Below are 19,867 nucleotides of genomic sequence, written 5' to 3'. Positions count from 1 at the left end.
CTTTATTCTAGGTGATATTACATTTTCACATAGGACCCCTCGTTCGAAAGGAGCTTCTGAACTCTCTCGTCCATTGAATTTGTCAGGTTTTGGATGGTTTCTGCTTCAATTGTTTTGCATGAGGACAGAATACCCTCCCAGAGCTGTTGCTTAGATGTGAACTGCCTCCCGCCATCATAGACACTCCTTTTAATGATGCTCCAAAGGTTCTGAATGGGGTAGAGGTCAGGGGAGCATGGGGGTCACACCATAAGTTTGTCCCCTTTTATGCCCATATCAGCCAAAGATGCAGATGTTTTATGTGCAGCATGAGATGGTGCATTATCATGCAAAAAAATGATCTTGCTGTGAAATACATGGTTCTTCTTCTTGAACCATGGCAGGAAGTGCTGTTTGAGAAAATCCACATACATTATGGAGTTCATCTTTAGCGCCTTCAGGGATCCTAAAGGGGCCGACAATCTCTCTCCCCATGATTCCAGCCCAAAACATTACTCCACCTCCTCCTTGTTGGCGCTGTAGCCGTGCTTGCGTGGGGTGTCCATCAACCAGCCATCCTCCACTCCATCCATCTGGACCATCGAGCGCTGCACGGCACTCATCCGTGAACAAAACAGTTTTGAAATCAGTCTTCATGTAATGTTTGGCCCACTGGAGCCGTTTCTGCTTGTGTGAAGTGGATAGAGGAGGTCGACAGGATGGCATATGCACAGCTGCAAACCTCTGAAGGACCCTGCATCTTGTTGTTCGGGGGACGTTGGAGGCACCAGCAGCTTCAAAAACTTGTCTGCTGCTATGACAAGGCTTTTTTGCCGCTGCTCTTTTAACCTGACGTAATTGCCTGTAGGAAAGAGTCCTCAATTTGCCCTTATCAGCACGCACACGTGTGTACTGTGAATCAGCTACATACTTCTTGATTGCCAAGACACTTCATCCTGATCATCGCACAATGTTGATTGTAGTCATGCCTTGACCTAAACACTCCACAATTTGTTGCTTCTCAGCAGCCGACACATCCTTTTTCTTTCCCATTTTGGTAGAAAATGTAGGCTGCTTAATAATGTGAGACAGCCTTCTTAAGTAGTCTTGCCTTTCATTGGACACACCTGCCAAACTAATTAGCACAGGTGTCTGCAATTGCTTACAGTGATATAAAGAGCCCTGACACACATCACCATCAATGAGTTTAACTGACAAACAAACAAATTCTTCCCTTATCACTCCTAAACACTTTTTGCATAATAATTTGGAACACAGTGTACATGTGCTTTTCCACAAAACACCAGTGGTTCACGTAGTGAATCTTACAGTTCTAACTTGCCAACCGTGGTCTGTATGGAGTTGTTCAATAAAGGGCCCAAAATTAAGATAACATAGATGGGAGAGGTCTCTATGAATAGGAATTCCTAAGTATTTGATACCCTGTGAGGGCCAGGCAAAGGGAAAGTTGGACTGGATGGAATCCTATATGGATTTGGGGAGGGAGACATCGAGGGCCTCAGACTTCGCTGCATTGATTTTAAAATTTGACCATGTAACAAAGTGATCTATTTCAGCCATAACAGCATGGATGGATATATGTGATTGAGTGATATATACTAGTACATCATCAGCAAATAGAGAGCACTTGTACTCGGTGCCTCCCACCTCATTCCACCTAATATTGGGGTTATGGCGAATTGACGAGAGCAGGTGCTCCATCACTAGAATGTATAAGAGAGGGGACAGAGGACATCCCTGCCTTGTCCCATTGGTGATTGTGAAAGGTGATGAAAATGTTCTGATGCACCCCCTGGGCCTTGCGACACCCGGAGCCAGACCCTTTTTGGTGGATGCTGGTGGTTGTAGTCTTCGTGGCGGCGACCCGGTTCCGTGGCTCAGAGTGGTCAAACCAGTGGCGGAACTATTTATGTGGTTTTGATGTTTAAATGTCCGACTACGCCACCCTTGGATTGCGGTCAGAGTGAACCGCCGCTGCAGGGCAGACCGCTGAGGCTGGTGTTGTGGGTGCAGCAGAGTGTAGCATAACTCTCCACGGGAGGAGTATAGCCTCAGGGCAGTGTATGCAGAGGATGGGGGTGATGGTGCAGGGCAGCAGCAGTAACGACACGGAGTCAGTGATGCAGTCCAGGGCCTTTACTCACAGTTCTTATTATCCAGACCACGTCTGCAGGTAACGGCTGCCCACGTCGTACTGTGCTCACCAGGTGAGGGGCTCAGACAACTCCCAGATAACTTTGGAGCGCTTCACAGGACCCCCTTTGTGTGTCCTTTGTCTGGCCTTTCTTACCAACCCTTCTGTCCGGCTGCCTCGGGCCTCCTCTTGGTAAACTTGGCGCCAGTTTCCCTGACCCTATGTGCTGCCCTCCTAGCGGGTGTAGCGAGGGGCTGCGCCACATAAAATGTCACAGCCTCCGGTTTCTAGCTGAGGGTCGTTTCCTGCCTCCACTAGTTTCGGGGACCGGTCTCCCCCTTTGGCCTGACCCCTCCATGCAGGTGGATTCGGGCATGCGGTGGCGACTCGCCCGTCCGCACCCCTGGGATCCCTTCGTTCCTCGTTCCTGGAGCCTTCTCCGCTCCTCTTCCTTCCTTCTCCCTCTTCCAGGCCTGGGCCTCTGTTACTAGTTCCGCCTCCGTAGCAGAGCTCATGCAGAGCCCCTGCTCCCTGCCACTTCTGCTCAGACTTCTCTGCACTGAACTAAGATGGTGCCCACCTTTTATACTCCCTTCTCAATGCTCCCAGGAACTGCTTCCTCCCTGCTCCTGCACTACAGGGTTCCCCTTCCTTAGTGTTCCCTCCCCCCACTCCAGCCAGGGACAGGGACTGTCGTGCCCATCTCAGGGGCATATTGGTCGCCCTGCCCCACGGCAATGTGGTGTAATGCATGCAGGTGTCGGGTCCTGATCCACACTCCATCCTTACCTGAGAGTGAGATATCACACCTCTGGGTGAGGTGCAATACCTCTGTAGCAACCGAGCCCTCAGGGTGCTACAGTTCCATTTATCTTCAGCCTAGGTGACGTATTGCGATACAGGGCCGTGATTTTGGCTATAAAAGGGTCCCCTAGACCCCTACCCCAAGCTTTTTAAGAGAATCATATATGGCGTGCCAGGAGACTCTATGGAATGCTTTCTCAGCATCCAACGAGAGTATCTAATTACAAATTTTTAACTGCATCTAGCCCAGGAAATACTTTGTGCCTAGTAGCAGTGTCTGCTAGTCAGCGGATTATCCCGGCTGTTAAGCAAGCTACACCACCTGTAGTTTGGACACTTAATTTTTTCAAAGGAAATGCTTCGGGACCACGGGATACTCAGTGAAGAGCATCAGGAGGCACCCCAAGGCATAGGGGCTGGGACTGGCAGTAGGATGCCTTGCGGTGGACAGCCGAGCTCGATCCTTATAAAAGCTTTTTAACTGCAGCAGCTTTAGTGGACGCTACTGGAGCTGGAATTACGCGGCTGCTGGCATGAGACTTGCCCTCCAATAGATCCTTGTAAATGGATTTAAAGTGTATTCATTCAAATTAGAGAGACAATTTAAATTAAAAAGCTTAGAGCTGCCTCCACCACAGGGGGGCTCGCTCGACCCACCAGCGGACAGGCACCAGTATTGGGAGAGGGGGGCTGGCCGTCAGAGTTCACCGCGGCTCTGGCACAAACCCGGCGACACGGAGGTGGCACGGGCAGGAGCGGACTGAACGTGTCGGCTTCTCACTTTTTGGATTTTAGAAGGGCATGACATGCCTATATCTGTGTCTCCCCCTCCTTTTACTCCTCCACCTCTTTTCTTTTCTCATGACTATATGTACTTGTCACTTTTCCATGTGTTAGTTGTGTCTTCTGAGCAGTTTGTCAGCTTTTGGACACCTTTGAAGGTGTTTTCTATGTGTTTCTATGTGTTTTTGTTTGCCTGCCATTGGTTTTAACGGTGTTCGAAGGTGTTCGACGAACAGTTCGACGAACAGTTCGGCGAACACACGGGTGTTCGACGAACCGAACTCGAACACTACGGGGGTGGCTCAACACTAATGGGGATCCAGTGTGCCGGCTATTAAGAGAAATGAATATTCATTGCTCTCCATGCCCATGGACGTGGGGAGCAGGGAATATTTATTTTCTTTAGTAGGGGGCACAGTGTAGGCTGCAGAAGGCGGCTGCTGCTTCCTATGCCCCGCTGATCCAATGCTGCCGCTCCCCCACACCCACCACCATGCGGCCATACATTAATATAGTATTCGGACTGTAAGACGCATCCCCCACTTTCCTCCAAAATTTTGGAGGAAAAAAGTGCGTCTTATAGTCCGAAAAATACGGTATTTTTTGTTTTTCTTGCCCAGATGTAGAATCTTGCATTTTCCCCAGTTAAATACCATTCTATTAATCATTGTTCATTGTTCATTCTTTCTGAATCCTTTGTCTGTCTTCTCTAGTGTTAGCTATCCCTCCTAGCTTTGCATCGTCTGCAAATTTCATTAGTTTACCTTCAGTTCCCTTATCTAGATCATTTATAAAAATGTTGAACAACACTGGGGCCAGGACAGAGCCTTGTGATACCCAACTTGAAACACTCTTCCAATTGGAAGTGCAACCATTTATTACCACCACACTTTGAGTATGATCACTGAGACAGTTATGAATCCACCTAACCGTAGCCTTGCCAATCCCGTACTTGGTCATTTTTTCAATAAGGATAGTATGAGATAATTTATCAAATGCTTTGCTGTTGTTTTGGAGAGGCCCAATCATACATTTCACTATGAAGCCCTGTGATTTCTTTGTATGCCCCTGGTTGAGGTTTTCCATCATTAATCTTGTCTGATAAGTTTCAGTGCTGTAAATAAATATAAGGAACTATGTATGTTTTGTTTTTATTTAATTTAAATGTAATGTGTAAAAATTTACAAAGCCTTGTACAATCCAGCCAGGTCAAGTACCAGATGCTATGATTCGTTCTTAAAATGGTTTGTAGGATGTCAAAGCAATTTCAGCGTACAATGGAAAAGAATACAATCTCTTTCTTTATTGTCTTGTCACTCTACCTCTGCACCGGCCTCACCTGTCACCCCTTCACTGAATTCTGAATAACTTCCTATCATCTTAAATAAGATTCAGAAGTGCAGCAAAGTATATGGCAACCTCTAAGACTATGCAAAAACATGTCACTCTGGAATATAATAGCACTACCAGAATACCGTTTCTAAATATTTCCCTGCACAAAGTCTTGGGAACGGGGATAAAAGGTACATCACAAAATAGATTTGTGGGTGAAGCAGATTGTCTTTATAACTTCATCTTGTGACTGATTAATACCATGTTCCATGATACTATGAATTCAGGGCCGGTATTAAACAAAGTGGGGCCATGGGCAAAAGTTTAAAGTGGGGCACTAAATGTTAACATATCCGCACTCATTTAGGTTGAGTTCAAGAGAATGCCAAGAGTGTGCAAAGCAGTCATCAAAGCAAAAGGTGGCTACTTTGAAGAACCTAGAATATAAGACATATTTTCAGTTGTTTCACACTTTTTTGTTAAGTATATAATTCCACATGTGTTAATTCATAGTTTTGATGCCTTCAGTGTGAATGTACAATTTTCATAGTCATGAAAATTCAGAAAAATCTTTAAATTAGAAGGTGTTTCCAAACTTTTGGTCTGTACTGTACATACACATATGTCTTCACATATACAGCAGGTGAAATAAATATTGAACACGTCACCAATTTTCTATGTAAATATATTTCTAAAGATGCAATTGACATGAAATTCTCACCAGATGTCGGTAACAACCCATTCAATCCACACAGGCAAAGAAATCAAACAATAAATGTCCACAAATTAAGTTATGTGTAATAATGATAAATGACACAGGGGAAAAAGTACACAAGAAGAAAGAGAGGTGCAAAAAGCCATTGAATAGGAGGCAAATGTGTAGTACCCTGCAGCTGACCGGCTGATAGCAGCTGATCGGCCGATCAGACATTGATGCCCTCCTACAGATGGGGCATCAATGTAAAAGTAGTGGACAACTTTTTTAATGCCTTATAAGTTCTGAACTTTTGAATACCAACTTTTATTCTACCACATAGTGTACTGGAAAACGGGAAAAAAATACAAGTGCTGTGAAATTGGAAAAAAAGTGCAATTCCACAATTGTTTTCTAGGTTTTTTATTTACCATGTTCACTAGATGGTAAAACTAACTGGGCCAAATGATTCTCCAGGTCAGTATAGTTTATTTTCTTTTATTTAATTGATGAAAAAAATTCTGAAATTTGTAAAAATAAAATTCTTGCTTTTGTCGCCATTTTCCGAGACCCGTAACGTTTTCATATTTTCGGGATATGGAGCTGTGTGAGGGTTTGTTTTTTGGGCCCCAAACTAACGTTTTTACTGATACAATTTTGGGGTACATACATTGTTTTCATCTCCTCTCATTGCATTTTATTGCAACTTTTTTTTTTTCTTGTTACGCCGTTTATCTATTGGATTAGTTTACTAAATATTTTGATAGATCTGACATTCCTGAACACAGTGATACCAAATATGTGTTTTTTATTTTTTTTAAATGTTTTACTTTTAATAGGGTAAAATGGGGCTGATTTGAACTTTTATGGGTTTCTTATTTTTTTTTATATTGTTAAAACTTTTTTTCACTTTTAATTGTATTTAACCCTTTTACCCCAGAGGGTGGTTTGCACGTTAATGACTGGGCCAATTTTTACAATTCTGACCACTGTCACTTTATGAGGTAATAAATCTGAAACGCTTCAACAGATCCCACTGATTCGGAGAATGTTTGTTTTTTCGTGACATATTGTACTTGTAAAATTTCTTCGATATGACTTGCGTTTATTTGTGGAAAAATCGGAACTTTGGTGAAAATTTTGAAAATTTCGCAATTTTCAAACTTTTAATTTTCATGCCCTTAAATAAGAGATTTATCACACAAAATAGTTAATAAATAACATTTCCCACATGTCTACTTTTTACATCAGCACAATTTTGGAACCAAATTTTTTTTTTGTCAGGAAGTTATAAGGGTTAAAATTTTTCCAACATTTACAAAACCATTTTTTTAGGGACCACATCACATTTGAAGTGACTATGAGGGGCCTTTATGACTTTATTTTTGCAAGGGTAACAGGAAAAAATGGACCCCAAAATTTGTTGTGCAATTTCTCCTGAGCTCGTCGATACCCCAAATGTGGGGGCAAACCACTGTTTGGGCGCATTGCAAGGCACGGAAGAGAAGGAACGTCATTTGACTTTTTGAATGAAAAATTTGCTTGAATAATTAGCGGAAGCCATGTTGCGTTTGGAGAGCCCCTGACGTGCCTAAACAGTGGAAACCCCCCACAAGTGACATAATTTTGGAAACTAGACCCCTCAGGGAACTTATCTAGATGTGTGGTGAGCACCTTGAACTCTCAGGCGCTTCTATAACATGGAGCCATGAAAGCAAAAAAAAAATCAAACTTTTTCCACAAAAATGATGTGAAAATAAAAAATTTGGGGCTAAAACAAGCTTAACAGGAGAAAATGGACCCCAAAACCTTTTGTGCATTTTCTCCTGAGTACGCTGAGTACCATATGTGGGGAAAATACACTGTTTGGGCGCAGAGCAGGGTTCAGAAAAGTCCCCTGTGACTTTTGAACGCAAAATTGACTGGAATTGAGCACAGACGCCATGTCGCGTTTGGAGAGCCCCTGATGAGCCTAAGTAGGGGAAACCCCCCACAAGTGACCCCATTTTAGAAATTAGACCCTCAAGGATTTTATCAAGGGGTATAGTGAAAAATTTTGAACCCAGAGGTACGACACAGAAATTGATAACATTAGGTCATCATATTGAATAAGTTGTCATTAGTCTTGAGCGTAATTGCTCACTACTTGAGTTTGCATCGGGTCCTCGGGTATGTACCGAGTATCGCGGGTGATCGACTGACATGCTCGAGTCCCCGCCCCACATGTTTCACGGTTGTTAGACACCCAAAAAAAACATGCGGGGATTGCACGTGCATAGCAGGCAATCCCTGCAAGGTTTTTTTATCTGCGAAGCATATGGGGCGGAGACTCGAGCATGTCACTCGAGCACCCGCGTTACTCGGTGCATACCCGAGCACCCGATGCACACTCAAGTAGCGAGCACTTGCGATCAACACTAGTCGCCATATTGTCATAATTTTTTTTCTTTACTTTTGAAAAAAGCCCAACCCTACTCCAAACCTAAGCCTAACCAAAACCCTAACACATAGCACAACCCTAACCCCAAACCTAAGCATAACCCCAGCCCTAGAGTTTTTTTTATGCCTTTCCTTGTCCGGTATAAGTGATTAGATTTTTTTTTTTTGCAAAGACTATTTTTTGCATCACCATATTTTGAGAGCTATAATTTTTCCATATTTCGGCCGACAGTCATGTGATGGCTTGTTTTTTGAGGGACAAGTTGACGTTTTTATTGGTACCATTTTCAGGCACGTGACATTTTTTGATTGCTTTCTATTCCAATTTTTGGGAGGCAGAATAAACAAAAACCAACAATTCAGGAATTGTTTTTTGGGTTTTTTTTTATGCCGTTCCACGTGTGGTAAAATTGATAAGGCAGATTTATTCTTCGGGTCAGTACGTTTACAGAGGTATCACATTTATATCTTTTTTGGTGTTTTGGCGCTTTTACAGAATAGAAACTATTTTATATAAAAAATATTTTTTTTTGCATCGCTTTATTCTGAGAACTATAACTCTTATTTTTCGGCTGATGGAGAGGTATGGTGGCTTGTTTTTCGTAGGACAAGATGACGTTTTCAGCGGTACCATTTTTTTTACATTTGTTTTTTTGAAAGCATTTTATTCCATTTTTTGCTTGGCGGCATGATGATAAAGCATTGTTTTTTGCTTTGTTTTTATTTTTATTTTTTTACCGTGTTCACTAAAGTGGTTAACTAGTGGGACAGTTTTATAGGTCAGGTCATTCCGGACATGGCTATACCAAATATGTGTACTTGCATTGTTTTTTTCTTAGAATAATATTTATTTATGGGTACAGTATATATATAAATATATATATATATATTTGGGTGGGGGGTTATATATAAATATATATATATATATATATATATATATATATATATATATATATATAGTACAGACCAAAAGTTTGGACACACCTTCTCATTTAAAGATTTTTCTGTATTTTCATGACTATGAAAATTGTACATTGACACTGAAGGCATCAAAACTATGAATTAACACATGTGGAATTATATACTTAACAAAAAAGTGTGAAACAACTGAAAATATGTGTTATATTCTAGGTTCTTCAAAGTAGCCACCTTTTGCTTTGATGACTGCTTTGCACACTCTTGGCATTCTCTTGATGAGCTTCAAGAGGTAGTCACCGGAAATGGTCTTCCAACAATCTTGAAGGAGTTCCTAGAGATGCTTACTGAACCAGCATGGCTACCACAGCATCTTGCAGCGGCATGCTATTCCATCCGGTTTGCGTTTATCAGTGTACTCAGGAGAAATTGCATGGTCCATTTTCTCCTGTTACCTTTGTGAAAATGAATAATTTGGGGTTAAGCAACATTTTTGTAGGAACAATGTGATTTATTATTTTCATGGCTCAACGTTATAAAACTCTGCTGGTTCAAGGTGATCACAACATCTCTAGATAAATTTCTTTAGGGGAGTAAATTACAAAATGGAGTCACTTGTGGGGGTTTTCCACTGTTTGGGCACATCAGGGGCTCTGAACATGAGATATGGCATCAGCTATCTATTCCAGCCACTTTTATGCTCCAAAAGTTGAAAAGTGCTCCTTCCTTCTGAGTAGTTTTCCACCACATATGGGGTATCGGGGTACTCAGGAGAAACTGCACAACAAATTTTATGATACATTTTTGTCATGTTACCCTTTTGAAAATGCAAAATTTGGGGCTGAATCAATATTTTGGTGGGAAAAAGTAAAATTTATATTTTTTCCTTCCACAATGCTTTAATTCTGGTAAAGCCCCAAAAGGGTTAATAATCTTATTGAATGTGGTTTTGAGCACTTTTAGGGATGTCGTTTTTAAAATTGTGTCACTTTTCTGTATTTTCTGTCACATCGGGCCTTCAAAGTCACTTCTAAAAGGGATGTGGTCACTAAAAAAATGGTTTTGTAAATTGTTGGAAAAACTAGAAATTGCTGATACTTTTAACCCGTCTAACCTTCTACATCCTAACAAAAAAAATATTGTTTAAAAATTTATACTGATGTAAAGTAGACATGTGGTAAATGTTATGTGGTAAAGTTTGAAAATTGCAAAATTTTGTTGAATTTTCAAAAATAAACGCAAATCTTATCAAGTCATATTAACCTAAATTTACCACTAATATGTAGTACATCATGTCACAAAGAAACACTCTCAGTATCACTGGAATATGTTGAAGCATTCCAAAGTTAATACATAAAGTGACACTGGTCAGAATTGAAAAAAATTGGCCTGGTCAGGAAGGTGAAAACAGGCTGGGGGGTTAATTTCAACTTACAGCGCAAGTACGTGCACGCAGCTTTTGATCACTACAGAACACTGTAGCATGTGTTCAGTGAAGGACGTACTTTGTGGAGAGCACGCCAGTCTGACCGAACAAGACAGCAATAGCAGCCTCAGCACCTCCTCTGATGTATATATGCCCAAGCTCCAGCACCTCCTCTGATGTATATATACTCCAGTTTCAGTGCCTCCTCAGATGTACATGTCCCAGCTCCAGCACCTCCTGTGATGTGTGTGCTCCAGCATCTCCTGTGATGTATATGCCCCAGCTTCAGTGCCTCCTCTGATGTATATCTCCAGCATCAGTGCCCCCTCTGATATATATGTCCCAGCTCCAGCGTCTCCTCTGATATATATGTTCCAGCTTCAGCGTCTCCTCTGATGCGTATGCCCCAGCATCTCCAGTTTTATATATGCCCCAACATCTCCTGTGATGTATATGCTGCAGCGTCTCCTGTAATATATATGCTCCAGCCTCTCCTGCGATGTACAGGTGCATCTCACAAAATTAGAATATCATCAAAAAGTTAATTTATTTCAGTTCTTCAATACAAAAAGTGAAACTCATATATTATACAGTATAGAGTCATTACAAATAGGGTGATCTATTTCAAGTGTTTATTTCTGTTAATGTTGATGCTTATGGCTTACAGCCAATGAAAACACAGCAGTCATTATCTCAGTAAATGAAAATAATTAACAAAAAACACTTGCAAAGGCTTCCTACATTTTTAAAAACGTCCCTTAGTCTGTTTCAGTAGGCTCCACAATCATGAGGAAGACTGCTGACTTGACAAATGTCCAGAAGGCAGTCATTGACACTAAGTAAAGGCAAAGTAAATTTTGCATTTCATTTGGAAATCAAGGTCCCTGAGTCTGGAGGAAGAGTGGAGAGGCATACAATCCAAGCTGCTTGAGGTCTAGTGTGAAGTTTCCACAATCAGTGATGGTTTGGGGAGTCATGTCATCTGCTGGTGTAGGTCCACTGTGTTTTATCAAGACCAAAGTCAGCTCAGCCGTCTACCAGGAAATTTTAGAGCACTTCATGCTTCCCTCTGCCGACAAGCTTTTTGGAGATGGAAATTTCATTCTCAAGCAGGACTTGGCACCTGTCCACACTGCCAAAAGTACCAATACCTAGTTTAAAAACAACAGTATCACTGTGCTTGATTGGCCAGCAAACTCGCCCGACCTTAACCCCATAGAGAATCTATGGGGTATTGTCAAGAGGAAGATGAGACACCAGACCCAATAATGCAGACGAGCTGAAGGCTGCTATCAAAGCAACCTGGGCTTCCATTACACCTCAGCAGTGCCACAGGCTGATCGCCTCCATGCCATGCCGCATTAAAACAGTAATTGATGCAAAAGAAGCCCCAACCAAGTATTGAGTGCATTTACTGAACATACATTTCAGTAAGCCAACATTTAAGATTTTAAAAACATTTTTCAAGCTATTGTTATAAAGTATTCTAATTTACTGAAATAATGACTTTTGTGTTTTCATGGGCTGTAAGCCATAATCATCAACATTAACAGAAATAAACACTTGAAATAGATCACTCTGTTTGTAATGACTCTATATAATATGAGTTTCACTTTTTGTATTGAAGAACTGAAATAAATTAACTTTTTGATGATATTCTAATTTAGTGAGATGCACCTGTATATGCCCCTGTGTCTCCTATGTGATGTATATTCTGCAGCCCTAGCATCTCCTGTCATGTATATGCTGCTGCCCCACTGTTTCTCATATGATATACGTACAGCAGTCTCATTGTCTCCTATGTGATGTATATAGATCAGTCCCAGTGTCTCTTCTATATTATGTATATAGAGGAGTATTGGGGTCTCTTGTGTGATGAATACAGCAGTGTCAGTGTCTCCTATGTGATGAATATATATAGAAGCCTCAGTATCTCCTATGTGATGTGTATATTCTGCAGGCCCCCCATTGCTTAAATTCTCCAAATGTAGAGACCGATGCAAACACAGAAAAGCAGTTACAAGTAGTATTGTCATTACCACCTATCACTACCGCTGCACCAAAGAGGAGCAGTTCCAGTCATCACATTAGGAGTGAATTAATTAAATGCTTGACCAAATATTGCAGGATAAATTTCAAGTTAATGATTTTGTACGGCCCCAAAGTGATGGTATAAACATCCAAATGGCACCTGGCAGAAAAAAGGTTCCCCAACCCTCCTCTAGCTAATAGGAAAACCTAGCCTTGACCTAATGCAAACATGCTGAATCTTCAGTGTAGAGTTTGTCCTTCTCCCAAATAAACATTCCTCATTGAGACAGGACTCCTGCCCTTGAACTGTAATCCCACTTCTTCTTAGGGCATAACATGAAGAATATAAAGTATAGTCAGACATTGTTTTAATGCAGTAAAAAAAACCTCAATTCACCTTTAACTCCTTAAAAGTGCGACTTTGGCTGCTTATGTTTCTGTACTTACTAGTTCTTGTTAGATTATATGGTTTTAAGATGCCGTGTACTGAAATGCCAGGTGGCCTCAGCTTTATTGCAGGGACAGATACAGCAGTTTTCAAATATTTGAGGTTATAAATGATATGTCAGCAGCAGATGCTCCTGGGCCATCTGGGAAGAAAAGAAGAGCATAACTCATCTTGGGATCTTAAATAATGGATGAAGTCACAGGACATTAAGGTTTTAAAGGACACATGAAACACTGTGGACTGTTTATACTAGTGTTGTGTAAATAAGACTCCTCCAAAGTCCTATCCTCCAGGCTTAATGCTCAAACCGATGACAACTGTACTTTTATTAGAAGATGAAAGGTGTAATATGTGCAGAAAGGAGCAATATGCAATGTAATTCTGCTTTTACATTTATTTTTACAAATATTATTTAGCAGCCAACCACAACTGTATGGTAAACCTTATATAAGGTTTGATAAAACATTGCTTGCTGATAGAATCTTTGGTAAACACAATATATTATCTATAATGTATATAATATATTGCAACTTATGTATACTCTAAAAATAAACAACTCAAAAAAAGAACCAAGAGTCCACAAGGCTATAGATAAAATAACCATTTTTATTGTGAACACGTTCTAGTTCAATAGATGATGATCACCAATAGCAATGGTTACGAGAACTATAATGATTATTATAACAATGCTACTCACTTGTTTGCGGGATGAAGTATCACCGTTTCTATATACATGTCCGGCTGGTTTATTTCAAACCTCAAACTGCATCACAGGAAAACTTAAACACGGCCCTTGTCCTGCACAAGGTGAAAAATTGAATTTGTCCATTTAATAGTGCGAGTTCAACCGCTTTGGATAGAGTCCAACTTTTTAGTCTTTTAGCATAGGCACACAATCCTGGAGGTCTGCATACCTCCACACACAGACCATGTATAAGACAAACAGATCCCATTTTGCAATGTGAACCACACCCAGTGGTAGAAATATGGTGAGCAGCAGTCCCACCCAACTCTTCAGCTGCTCACATTAAGCTCGGGCTGTCATGGCTAATTAACCCCTCTTAGTACTATGTGTACTAGAGCATTACTCCAGGTTTATGTAACAGAAGACATCCACCTCTGTGATACATATATAATATCACAGCATTTGACATGCCTTAGGGACTGCGCACACAGCATGATTTAGACGTCGATGTACCTGCTAAGTTTTTGTTTGAAATGACACCTCAGGAAAACGCTGTAGCTTTGGCGGCTCTGCCTCCTGCCGGGCAGAGACGCCGTTCCCCTCATTGCCGCGGTCCCGGTCCAGCTTCCTCCAGCTCCCCTGCCACTGCCCGGGGTGTGCGCATCGCGCGCAGCTTCCCAGGCACTGTGGTTAGGGGGCGCACGCGCTCCCTCCATCTTAAAGGGGCCACACACGCCGTCCTAAAGAATCCCCGGCCAATGACCGGAGGACCACTCCTATTTAAAGCTCCTCCTCCAAAATGGAGGTGCCTGTGCAAGGTTGTTGTTTGTGTGCTAACACTCTCCTCAGCCCTCAGGTTCCAGTGCCCACCTGCCTGTCTATCAGCCGTGCCCGCCAGCCTATCTACCAGCCATGCCCGCCAGCCTGTCTACCAGCCGTGCCTGCCGGCTTGCCTAGCTGCATCACCTGTCAGGCTACCTGCCGTGCCTGCCTGCTTGCCTACCTGGATCACCTGTCAGGCTACCTGCCGTGCCCGCAGGCTAGCCTACCCGGATCACCTGTCTGTCTACCAGCAGTGCTCATCCGCTGTACCTGTAAGCTTCAGCCATCTGACCCATGGGAGTCGCCTGCTCTCACACAAGGTCAGTCCCAGAGTGGCACCTGGGTCACCTTCCCGGTCCCTCCTTGGTTCATGGGGTCAACAAAGCCACCGTGTGGCCAGGGTCGGTCCGGGTAGGCACTTAGTTACACCCCTCTGGTCCCTCCTTGCATCACAGCAGAGAGGTTTCACCACCCGGATCCCTAACAGTTTGCACAGGCCATGGAACCCGGGGGCTCCCAGGCTCCTTCGATCTCAGACCTGTATCAAGAGGTCTCTTGCCAGAGATCCCAACAGGATACTATCCTGTCCGATCTGTGGACAGTCAACTCCCATCTGGAAGCGCAGTCCATCCCGACTGTGTTCCTCTCTAACCGAGCGGCACCCGCTTCGGCGGCACCTCAACCCAGTGGTGCTGTGGCACCTGACTTTGGACCCCGGCTCCTGTGCCTCCACGTTTTGGTGGTGACCCTGTCCTATATCGGGGCTTCATAAATCAGTGCACGCTGCACTTTGAACTCCTGGCACACCAGTTCACCTCCGACCGGGCCAAGGTGGCATTCATCATGTCTCACCTCACTGGAGAGGCATTGGTGTGGCTTAACTCTCTGTGGGAGAGAGGGGATCCTCTGGTGTCCGATCTCCAGGCTTTCCTTGCTACTATCCGGAAGGTATTCGATGAGCCTTGACGAAAATCTTCTACTGCTTCCTCACTTCTCCGACTCCGCCAAGGGAGTCTCTCTGTGGCACAGTATCCAAACCCTCGCATCTGAACTTGCCATGAACAATTTGGCCCTGGTGTCCACCTTTTGGGAGGGCCTTTCCGGTCGGATCAAGGATGAGCTAGCCAGTCGTGACATACCTCCCTCCCTGGACGACCTGGTGTCATTAGCTACCTGGATTGACATTCATTTTCTGGAAAGTGCTAAGGAGACGACCCATGAGAGGAAACCTCTGCACGTCGCTCCAATCCTCCAAAGTCCAGTCTCGCAACCTGCACTCCCCCCGGGTGTCTTCTCCAGAGCCTATGCAAATTGACCAAGTTAAAATGGTCAAGTCTTGCCAGGAGACCCGCTGCGCCGAGGGGAGTTGCTTCTACTGTGGCAATATTGAGCATCAGATCCGCTCCTGCCCGGTTAGACCGGGAAACTGCAGTGTGTCTCCTACCGCTCAGAGAGGTCATCCTAGGCATGAGTTATTCCTCTCTGCCCTTGACTCTGCCCGTTTCTGTTACCAGTTGGGAGACTCGCTTCTTCGAGACTGCCCATCTGGATTCTGGAGCCGCTGGGAATCTCATTCAACAGGCCGTTGTGGAGCATTTTCAGGTTCCTACCATACGTCTGGTGGATCCTTTAGCGGTTTCCTCTTTGGATGGAAAGCTTCTCCCTGAAGCCATCTTGTTGGTCACTGAGTTGGTAACTCTTCAGGTGGGAATGCTGCAATCGGAGAAGATCACCTTTTACGTACTGTCCAGTCTCTCTCATCCCCTCTTGCTTGGTCTACCTTGGTTACAGAGACATGAGCTCGTCCTGAATTGGAGCTCAGGTGAGGTGCTCCGTTGGGGTCAGGAATGCCATAAGACCTGTCTGGTTCCGGTTCGTCCTGCTCGACCTCCATCTACTCTGGTTAGCCTACCTGGCCTGCCAGCATCCCACTGGTCCTATGCGCACTTCTTTGATAAAAAGGAGGCAGAGACACTACCACCTCATAGGCCGTATGATTGCCCCATCTCCTCCTCGCGGCTGAATCTATCCCATGTCGCTGGCCGAGACCCATGCCATGTCTGAATACATTGAAGAAAATCTTGATAGGGGATTTATCCAGAAATCCACCTCTCCAGCTGGAGCAGGATTCCTCTTCGTCAAAAAGAAAGATGGCTGTCTTCGTCCTTGTATTGACTATAGGGGTCTAAACCAGATTACCATCAAAAATAAGTACCCTCTGCCTCTCATCTCGGAGCTGTTAGACCGCCTAAAAGGCGCAAAGATCTTCACTAAGCTTGGTCTTCGTGGGGCATACAATCTAGTCCGGATTCACGAGGGAGACGAGTGGAAGACGGAATTTAACACTCGGGATGGTCACTACGAATACTGCGTGATACCCTTCGGTCTCTAATGCACCAGCCGTCTCCCAGGAGTAAGTAAACGACATCTTCTGAGATCTCCTGTATTCCTGCGTGGTGGTGTACCTGGAAAATATCTTGGTGTTCTCCCCTGATCTGCCCTCTCATTGGAGGGATATTCGTCAGGTCCTGCTGTGGCTCCGGAAGAATCGCCTGTATGCTAAGTACGAGAAATTCCTCTTTGAGCTGACCTCCCTACCATTTCTGGGGTATATCATCTCTGAGACCGGACTGCGGATGGATCCCGAGAAGGTGTCTGCCATCTTAAAGTGGCCCCGACCTGAGGGGTTGAAGGCTATTCAGTGGTTTCTGGGATTCGCTAACTATTACCGCCTCTTCATTCCTCATTTCTCCTCCCAGACAGCCCCCATCCCTGCTCTCACCCGTAAGGGAGCAAATCCCAGGGAGTGGACTTTCGAGGCGGAGAATGCCTTTGCCTCTCTTAAACAAGCCTTCTCCTCAGCTCCAGTACTACACCGTCCGGATTGCAGTAAACAGTTCTTCCTGGAGGTTGATACCTCTTCCTCTGGGGCCGGAGCAGTACTCACCCAGAAATCCTCGTCCGGGCGAATGGTGACCTGCGGTTTCTTCTCCAAACTATTCTCTACGTCTGAGCACAATTACTCCATAGGAGATTGAGAACTGCTGGCCATCAAATTAGCTCTGGAGGAGTGGCGCTACTTGCTTGAGGGGGCCCTGCACTCGGTGGTCATCTACACTGACCATAAAAACCTCGCTTATTTGCAGACCGCCCAAAGACTAAACCCATGTCAGGCCAGATGGTCTTTATTCTTTGCTCGATTCTGCTTCACTCTTCATTACCGCCCGGCAGACAAGAACATTAAAGCCGACGTTCTTTCCCGCTCAATTCCGTCTACCGACCAAGAGAAGGAGCCTCTACACATCATTGACCCCTCCAGAATAATGACTGTTGCTCCGTTCGATCTGTCTCATCTACCTCCTGGTAAGACCTTTGTAGCGGCTCAGGATCGGAAGAGGGTCTTACTCTGGGGTCATTCGTCCAAACTGGCTGGCCATGCCAGGCCAGAGGAAGAGGCTTATGCTCATTGCCCGGCATTATTGGTGGCCCACCCTGCGCAAGGATGTTGCGGATTTTGTCACGGCTTGTTCCTCTTGTGCCCGTAACAAAACACCTAGGCACCTTCCAGCCAGTCATCTTCTTCCTCTTCCTGTGCCTTCCGCTCCGCAGCAACATATTGTAGTGGATTTCATCACGGATCTTCCTGTATCGGCCGGTTGTACTGTCATTTGGGTGGTCGCCGACCGCTTCTCCAAGATGCCTCACTTCATCCCTCTGCCTGGTCTTCCCTCTGCACCTGTGCTGGCTAAGGATTTCATCCGTCACATCTTCCGTTTCCCGTGCTCACCCCTCCACATTATCTCGGACCGAGGAGTTCAGTTCACTTCACGCTTCTGGAGAGCCACGTGCAAGCTGCTGTATGTCTCTTTGGATGTTTCTTCGGCCTATTATCCTCAGTCCAATGGTCAAGTGGAACGTATCATTCAGATCCTTAACAGTTTTCTTTGGCACTTTGTCAGCGCTCACCATAGCGATTGGGTAGAGCTCCTGCCCTGGGCCGAGTTTTCCTATAACAACCATGTGAGTGAGTCTTCTGCTAAGTCTCCGTTTTTTGTGGTTTACGGTCGACAGCCCCGGATTCCGTTTCCCGTCTCCTCTTCAGTGGACAATCCTGCCACGGAGTCTCTCGTCAGTGAATTTTCTGCGATTTGGGAAGACACTAGATCTGCGCTCCTTCAGTCCTCCAAGCGGATGAAGAAACATGCTGATAAGAGACGTCTGGATCCGCCTCAATTCCATCCGGGAGACCAGGTCTGGCTTTCCTCCAAATATGTCCGTCTCAAGATACCATCATACAAGTTGGGTCCGCGGTTCATCGGCCTGTTTGAGATTCTGAACCAAATAAATCCAGTGGCTTACAAGCTGAAACTCCCGGCCTCCTTGCGGATTCCCAACTCCTTCCACGTGTCTCTCCTCGAGCCGGTTGTCCTTAATTCTTTCTCTGACGATCCAGGTACCACTCCAGCTCCAGTCTGCGCTGAGGACATCTTTGAGGTAGAAAACATTTTGGCCATCAAAAGGGTAAGAGGAAAGATTTTCTTTCCTGTGGATTGGAAGTGGTTTGGTCACTAGGAGAGGTCTTGGGAGGCCTGGGAGAACATTCATGCTCCTTGTCTTCTAGAAAAATTTCTTGCAGGCCTAAAGAAGAGGGGGCGTAAAGCGAGGGGTACTGTATTGTCAGCGTATCTTCCTCCTGCTGGGCAGAGACACCGTTCCCCTCACCATCTCGGTCCCGGTCCGGCGTCCTCCAGATACCCCGCTGCTGGCCATGGTGCGCACACCGCGCGCAGCTTCTCAGGCACTGTGTTAGGGTGCACACTCCCTCCCTCTTAAAGGGGCCACGCGTGCCGTCCTAAAAAGTCCCCGGGCAATGGCCAGAGGACCACTCCTATTTAAAGCACCTCCTCCAAAATGGAGGTGCCTGTGCAAGGTTGTTGAGAGTGTTAGCACACAAACTCCTTAGTCCTCAGGTTCCGTGCCCGCCAGCCTGTCTACCAGCCGTGCCCGCCAGCCTGTCTACCAGCCGTGCCCGCCAGCCTGTCTATCAGCCGTGCCCGCCGGCTTGCCTACCTGCATCACCTGTCAGTCAGGCTACCTGCTGTGCCCGCCTGCTTGCCTACCCGGATCACCTGTCAGGATACCTGCCGTGCCCATCTGCTTGCCTACCCGGATCACCTCTCAGGCTACCTGCTGTTCCCGCCAGCTTGCCTACCCGGATCACCTGTCTGTCTACCAGCCGTGCTCATCCGCTGTACCTGTTAGCTTCAGCCATCTGACCCGTGGGAGTCGCCTGATCTCACACAAGGTCGGTCCCAGAGTGGTACCTGGTTCACCTTCCCTGTCCCTCCTTGGTT

This window comes from Phyllobates terribilis, unplaced genomic scaffold (genome assembly GCF_046119375.1).
Source record: "Phyllobates terribilis strain yellow unplaced genomic scaffold, ASM4611937v1 Scaffold_11__3_contigs__length_659146591, whole genome shotgun sequence".
Taxonomy (NCBI): Eukaryota; Metazoa; Chordata; class Amphibia; order Anura; family Dendrobatidae; genus Phyllobates; species Phyllobates terribilis.
This window is presented reverse-complemented; position numbering follows the sequence as displayed.